General features: G+C 42.4%; 1 pseudogene; it reads right to left on the bottom strand.

Moving 5' to 3' along the window:
- Positions 1–1,670: 1,670 nt before the first annotated feature.
- On the bottom strand, positions 1,671–5,355 carry LOC118648108 (annotated as a pseudogene).
- Between the last annotated feature and the right edge of the window lie 1,772 nt (positions 5,356–7,127).

The following is a 7,127-nucleotide window of genomic DNA, read 5'->3' as shown; positions in this document are numbered from 1 at the left end:
TCCTTTCTCGCGCCGGAGGAACGCGACAGCCCACTCACACGCGGAAGCTGCACGACTTTCCATTAATTAATCTAATATGTACAAATCGGACCGACGGTACAGCCACAAAAAGGGACACTTCGAGATTCTCCATGGAAGCGGAAGATCGCTGGAAACACCACAAACAACATGCGACGAACACAATGCGTTGCAAAGTGTCTGCGACATTTATCATTCGCTCACATAATCATATAACAAAGAACAGCTCGGAAGTACGGTATTTCATATTACTGATCTAACAGGTTCTCATTACGTCGCATAAACGTCTTGAATGTTGGAAAAAAAAAACGGAGGAACAGATTCGAGATTCACGTCGATCGTTAATATAATTATCGCAGAATTATCGTCAAATTATTTAATTATTTACAAAAAAAATAAATCGTATCTTCGTATCTTGTGAAGACTCACTCCTTTCGCGTTATCTCCAGAGAGATAACTTCCTCGCCGTCTGGCACGCAAGTTCATTTTACATGCATTACACTTTACTACATTTTCGGACTGCCTACACGATACGCGGAGAGTATCCCCCGGAATCGCGTCCCTCCTCGTCGACAAGAAGACACTTACTGTCAATACTCGCGGGGAGAGAGAGAGAGAGAGAGAAAGAGAGAGATAGAGAGAAAGAGAGAGAAAGGGAGAGAGAGAGGGAGAGAGAAGAAGATTGACAGCAAATATTTGACATACGAAAATAGATGTATAAGATTTTCTTTACATCGTTTCGCTATCACAAGGATCTACTATAATTGTCTAGGGCAAGTTACACGATCTGCTGATATGTAATATATACATATATACGATACAATATATACAAATATACCTCTATACGCTTGGTAAAAGAAATTTCTGTCGGTCAGTTTGTCAATTGTCAGTTTGTCTGTTTGTCTATCACCGTACGAACAGATAAAGTCACTATATGCAATTTGAATTCTTTTATCCTCTCTGTAGGCCTAATTCGCTGGCCCCTTTTATATCTCGCAAAATCACTTTTCATTTATCTACATTTGTTAAAAAGTGTGGAAAATTAGAAACTTTGAAATACTATTTTATTTATTTTGAAAAACAACATGATAAATGTCTTCAAAAATAAATAAGAAAATTTAGAAATAGAAATTTTTTCCATAATAAGAAGTTAATGGTGAAGAGAGATTTAGGAGATTCAAAAAATTTCTATAAATATAGTCAAAGTTATTCCAGCGATAAAGGTATTAAATTATGGAAGAATTATTTAAAATTTAAATGAGTAGAATAGGTAGAGATAAATCTGATCCCAATTATCTCGTTCCAGCGAATGTACATATATTAATTAGATATTTCAGACTCTCTTGTTTAGAATAAATTACTAATGTATTTATATATCGCGTGTGTAGTACATCTTCTCTCGCCTTTTTTCTCCCCCCTTCTCTCTCGATACCTCTCGTTTGATAATAAAACGTAAGGATACAGGAACAATATGTACATTGGCGCACGCATACGTTGCACATTTGTCACGATTAGTAATTAATTGTGTTGCATCGATTGAAATATTTACACGCACACTATTCTTATACCTGCCACTTCTTATAAAATTTTCCGCAAAAATGTAACGTAACCGACGAAATATCATCTCGCGAAATTCAATTAAACTCGAGAAATAGTGTTAAAAGTTCTTACATGATTCATTTACTCTTCAAAAATTTACAATGAAATTGATAAATCTTTGATCTCTGTTATTGAATTAAATATAAAATTTTTCTCCTTTTCTCTGAATGAAATTAGCGAAAGATATTGGATGTAAAGGAACAGAAAATGATGAATGACAACATGATTTCTAGGCCAATAGCAAACATTGTTACAAGAAATTAGCGTCAATAGAAATTAATAAAAGTGCCTCTTTTACATACCTGTAGAATAAAAATTGATTAAAAATTTCTGAAATTTTTTCCTAACGCGAAAGAATTCATCTTAGTTAAATCGTACGAATCAATTGTTTATTTTAAATTCAAAGGAAGACAAATATGTAGTCGACTGACTGGCCAAATTTTTTTATTAAGGATTACGACGTTTTGACCACGGGATTTGGTCCTTCTCAAGTGGTTACAATTATCCATAATCTTTTAACTTAATAGTTTAATTAAAATAAAAGAATTTGACCAATCAGTTGGCTACATATTTGTCTTCCTTTGGATTTAATGACTGGCGACAATAAGCGATTCCTGCTGATTTTTATTTTTAAATTGTTTAAAACGTTTATATTAATTGTCCTAGAGTGGTCAACATTATTTGTCACTTTTTTTTTGTCCCGTGTATTATCCCGCGAGAAATTATTGATTTACCTTCGCTTCTGCATCGCTTCCGCAAAGTTCCGTTCTTCACTGCCAACAACGTCGCGCGTTACACGAAGAGTCAAAGAGGTAGTATTCAATACGATTAATATACGGCAGTGTCATTTGGAAGGGGCAAGACGCCTGTGTATATTCTCGAAATTTTAACCGATCAACGTGAACACATCGAGACCGACAGTCGATCGGTTTATGGCTTAAGATCATTGCACGAAGTTCACGTTATACGTTTCGACTTGCATCGGTTGTAGACCGATCTCCTGGAAACCGTCTTTCAGGCGGGCGCCCGGCTTTGTGCCGGTCAACGACGTCTTCGTGACGTTGACCTTGTCGAGCTTGTAGAACGCGGTTCCCTGCGCGAGTCTCTCGGTGAGCGGACAGTGCTTCAATGCCACGTCGATGCCCACGGAGCAGCTGTAGCCCTGCCGGTGCAGCACCATGAGCGCGCTGTTCACTGGAAAGTGTGGCAGCTTCTGATCGTGGTTAGTGCGCAAGTTGAGCAGGTGTAGGTCGCACGGGAAACTCTGACTCAGCAGTCGGACTTCCGGTGCCATCGTGACTTCCTGCTCGCTGCCGTCCACCACAAAGATATTTACTGGATAATTAAGAGTGTTGCTCAGGTGATTGGCGAACAGCGACGGCCTCGAATATTTGTCTTTCTCGCCGCTGATATCTTCAAGTAGCAACCAGTGCTTGATGACGGTCCGTCGATTGTCGAGTAAACCTTCGCCCATGCCTCGCGAATCATCATATAGAGTCCTGCGATCCAGCATTACCTCCAGCCAACCGGGCTGATAGCTGGCCGCACCCTGGCAATGGTTCACCAGGAGCGTTAGTCGGTGATTCGAATCCTCGATGTAGGCCATGGTCGTGATGGGGAAATAGTTGCCCTCGATGCCGATGCGCTCGATCTTGGTACGCTTAATCATCTGGTGGCCGTTCAGATCGGTGTAGAACTCGGGAGGGTCGCCATTCGAGATGTCGGTCTGCAAACCGCATGAACATTTCTGTCTCACGATTCTTCGGTGGTGTCTCAAAGTCCACGATGTTGCGCAAGTAGATAGCTTCGCCGAGGCCGCCGTCGCGATGGTAGATGGCCACGTGATGCGTCAATAGTTTCCCGTACTCGACGGTGAGGCGAGAACTCAGGCTACCGCTGACGATGTAGATCTTCTGGTGCGGCGTGTACGCTTCCAGGACATCCTTATCGGTGTCCCGGAGATTCGGGTCAGGCATGAAGAGGTAGGCACCGCTGTGGAATTGCGCCGAGGGATACGCGGCGAACTGCACGGCGCACTGCATGATCTTGCCGGTGGATTTTTTCGTCACGCGTTTCAAGAAACCTGTCTGTCCGTCAAACAGCAGTTTCATTCGCTGATTCTCGAGCTGCACGTCGCCCACCTGCATGGGCTTGATGGGAAAGACGTTGTCTTTGCCGCAACGACTGCAGTACACCGTCGAGATGGCCTCCGGCGGCACCTTGTCGACCTGCCGCAGGTGATACGTAGCGATCGATAGCGGCTTCAGCTCAGCTACGAAGAGCAGTACGTACACGTCATGCGTGATGCTCGTGGCGTTCATTACCGGCGCGATCTGATACGGTATAGGGTTCTTTTGAGGGTCCAGGACTTTGATTTGTATGACGTGACTTTGAGACTGATCACTTCCTGTCTGGGTTGCGCCAATGGATTAAACAGAACGATCTTCCTAGTCTCGTGGCCATTCACGCCGATTGGTATCTTCTTCGGCAGTTTTTCGTAGCTGTCTCTGTCCGACTCGGCCAACACGTAAACGGAATTCGACTTGCCGCTGATGGTGGCCGCGAGCGACTGGATAGCGAAGCTTTGCAGGCTCGTCGTGTCCGAAATCGACTCGAAAAGTTTCAACGCGTAATCCTTCATGACGAAGGACTTCGAGGTGCCGGTGATCGCGTCGTGATGCTGGAACAGGCCCAGATTACGTCTCGCCTTCACCAGCTTCTCGAAATGCGTCTCGTAAAGTTTTATATCCTTGCCGGACTGTTTGGCAAGATTTAGCGTGATCGTGTAGAGGATCTCGGCGGATCTGAGATTCGCCTCGAGCTCACGGTCCCGGATCTTCATGTACGGTCTGGTCGTGAAGTAGCCACTCCAATAGGCCGGTCTACCCTCGCTGAAGATGTTCCGAGTACACGAAGAAGTCGCCCGTCAACGACGGAAACTTGTTTACGCGCTTTTGTATCTCGCGGAATAGTCCTTCGGCGTCCCAAACACTACCTCGGCATTATACTCGTCCTTCCGGCTGTTTATGTAATCCATCAGGATTTTGTAGTTGGTATACTGTTGATCCCACTCGATCGCGTGGTCGTATCTGAAATCAGACGACAAGAAACGTCTCACTAATTTAACCTGTTTTCGACATGAGCTTTGGTTAGATGTGTCTCTTTTACCGAAACAAGTGTTATGGAAAACAAATAAAAGAGATTATGAGATTTAAAAAATTATAAAAAATGAATCTGTTTTCTCGAAACGAAATTATGCGAACCTGAAATCGTCACCGAGTGGCATCAGCACGACGTTGTGAGTAAACAACGAGCCTGTCCTCGCGTACTGCTCCAGCAACAGCTCGGCCATCTGCTTGACGTTGTTGGGCGTGATCTCGACAGCGCGGACCGAGTACTCAGTGTACTCGCCGCGTATCTTACGGAAGTCGAAGTTGAGGCAGGACGTGCGGATGCGGTCCGCACGAATGTTTGATGTTGTATATGTCGAACGGGCTGATTGTGGGTTAGCATGTCGGCTGCGCCGTCACGGTCCCATGGCTGCCGCCAGACGAAATCGCCGTACTGCTTTTTGGCGAACCACTGCTTCCACGCGTAGTGTATCCTCTGGATTACCGTGCCGGATGCACCCGAGGCTCTGAGGAAGTAGGGTATGGTGCCGCCGTGGCCGAACGGATCGACGGACCAGCCCGACTCGGGTATCACGTCGAGATTCGTTTTCAGCCATTGGTGACCTGAAGTTTAGAAGAGGATGGTTTTTTTTACAAACTCTAAAAACAAAAACTTCTACAAAGTTCGTTTAAAATGTACATCGATAAAGAAAGTTAATAGTTTAAAACTTTAAAAGTATGACTGTTCTAATTATAGTTACTAATCACAGCTATTCTCTCTAATAATAAAAAAAAAAAGGATTAAGTATTTATTTTATAGTATTAACTTTAAAATTATTTACAGACGACGTGTAGAAAGACGTTACAAACTTTTTTGACATCAAATTAGATATTTGTGTCTTTCTCTCACTATTTTCCTTTGTACTTGTAGTTCATCATTCGAACCAGAAATTTTAGTTCGCTAATAGGATTCGATATAATACGCGTATACGGGTTTAGTTTATTTTCGTTTAATCTACTAAAACTAATCTACAACTTAATTATGGATCGCGTATCGCAAAAGCCGCGTCTGCCGACCTTTTTTTACATGCATTAATTTGCATTGGCGAGAGCCTTTTAAAGTTCATCCTGCCGCGTTCTGCGCGATGCGATCAAATATTCATAATGCGGATTAATCCGCTGTTTCCGTGTCCTGAATATTCCAATTCTTCTTTATGATGAACGCGCACCGAAAACGTAAATTTACTGACTGCCTGTATATCGCAATATTAAACAAACGAACAGCATAATAAAGTCAGTCAATGAAGTAACATGTTGGGAAAATCACCGATTAAAAAGTCAGAACATTATTATGACGTGAAATCAAGCCATGTTCAACGAAAATATTTTATTAATGAGATTTGATTATGTAAATATTACTTTTTTTTAAAATTATTCATAAAATTCATAGTTCGTATTGTCTGCGTCCAACAAATATTTTTAATTGATTGTACGAATACATTTTATTAATTAATTACAGAAACGGTATAAAATATAATAAAGCAAATGTCTCTAAAGTTAAGGCGAAGCAGATAGTAAACCACAGTCGGTTGGATAAAGAGAGTTAGGGTAAATGCGATTAAAGGAATACGCCATTAGCGAATGGGAAACATCGGGCTCGTCGAAAAAGTTTGCGACGCCGCCACTGACGTTAGGAAGAGACGTCGTCGATCATGCCCGAGCGGGATCAGACGACACGGAAACTTACGGCGTGGTTGACGAACGAAGTCGCGAAATTAATCCCGCAGGAACGCGAGCGGAGAGCGCGCGGATAGGCTCGGCGAGGGGAAGGGGGAGGGGGAGGTGAAGATAATACAATTAGCCCGCAAAGTCCGCGGTAATTAGACGACAGTTGTATAGGAATAATAGAGGTACACTACTCTCTCTCTCTCTACACTCGTCCATTTGCGACAAGCTTGGGTGTCGTGTACGTTATCAGCGTCAACTATCGTTTTGCTGGTGTTTTTTAGCATAATCTCGCATGAATGATTGTTACGAGTGCGTAAATACGATGAATGATATCACCGAGGCACGCGAAAGGTACGGTTTGTAAATCCAACGGACATGTCACTCTATATAAACAAAACTTTTTTTCTCTCATATGTTATATCGTATTACGTATGTCGTGTTTCATTATATTTCGTTATCTACTTTTACGATTTTTTAGGAATAAGTATTAAGGAAGTGCAAATACTTGGCACTGTTTGAAGGGATGATGCTGCTCTTGTTGCAATATGAATCAACACCGTCAGCTGTACGATGAATTATATATGGTTGGAAAAATGACGCCAAGAACTGTTTAAAACAAAACTTGATGTGCCATATGAGTTATTTACCGTATTATTTTATATATCGGCAAAA

The sequence above is a fragment of the Monomorium pharaonis genome, unplaced genomic scaffold (assembly GCF_013373865.1).
Source record: "Monomorium pharaonis isolate MP-MQ-018 unplaced genomic scaffold, ASM1337386v2 scaffold_179, whole genome shotgun sequence".
In the NCBI taxonomy this organism is placed as follows: Eukaryota; Metazoa; Arthropoda; class Insecta; order Hymenoptera; family Formicidae; genus Monomorium; species Monomorium pharaonis.
The sequence above is the reverse complement of the archived record's forward strand: the minus strand, read 5'-3'. Positions and strand labels throughout refer to the sequence as shown.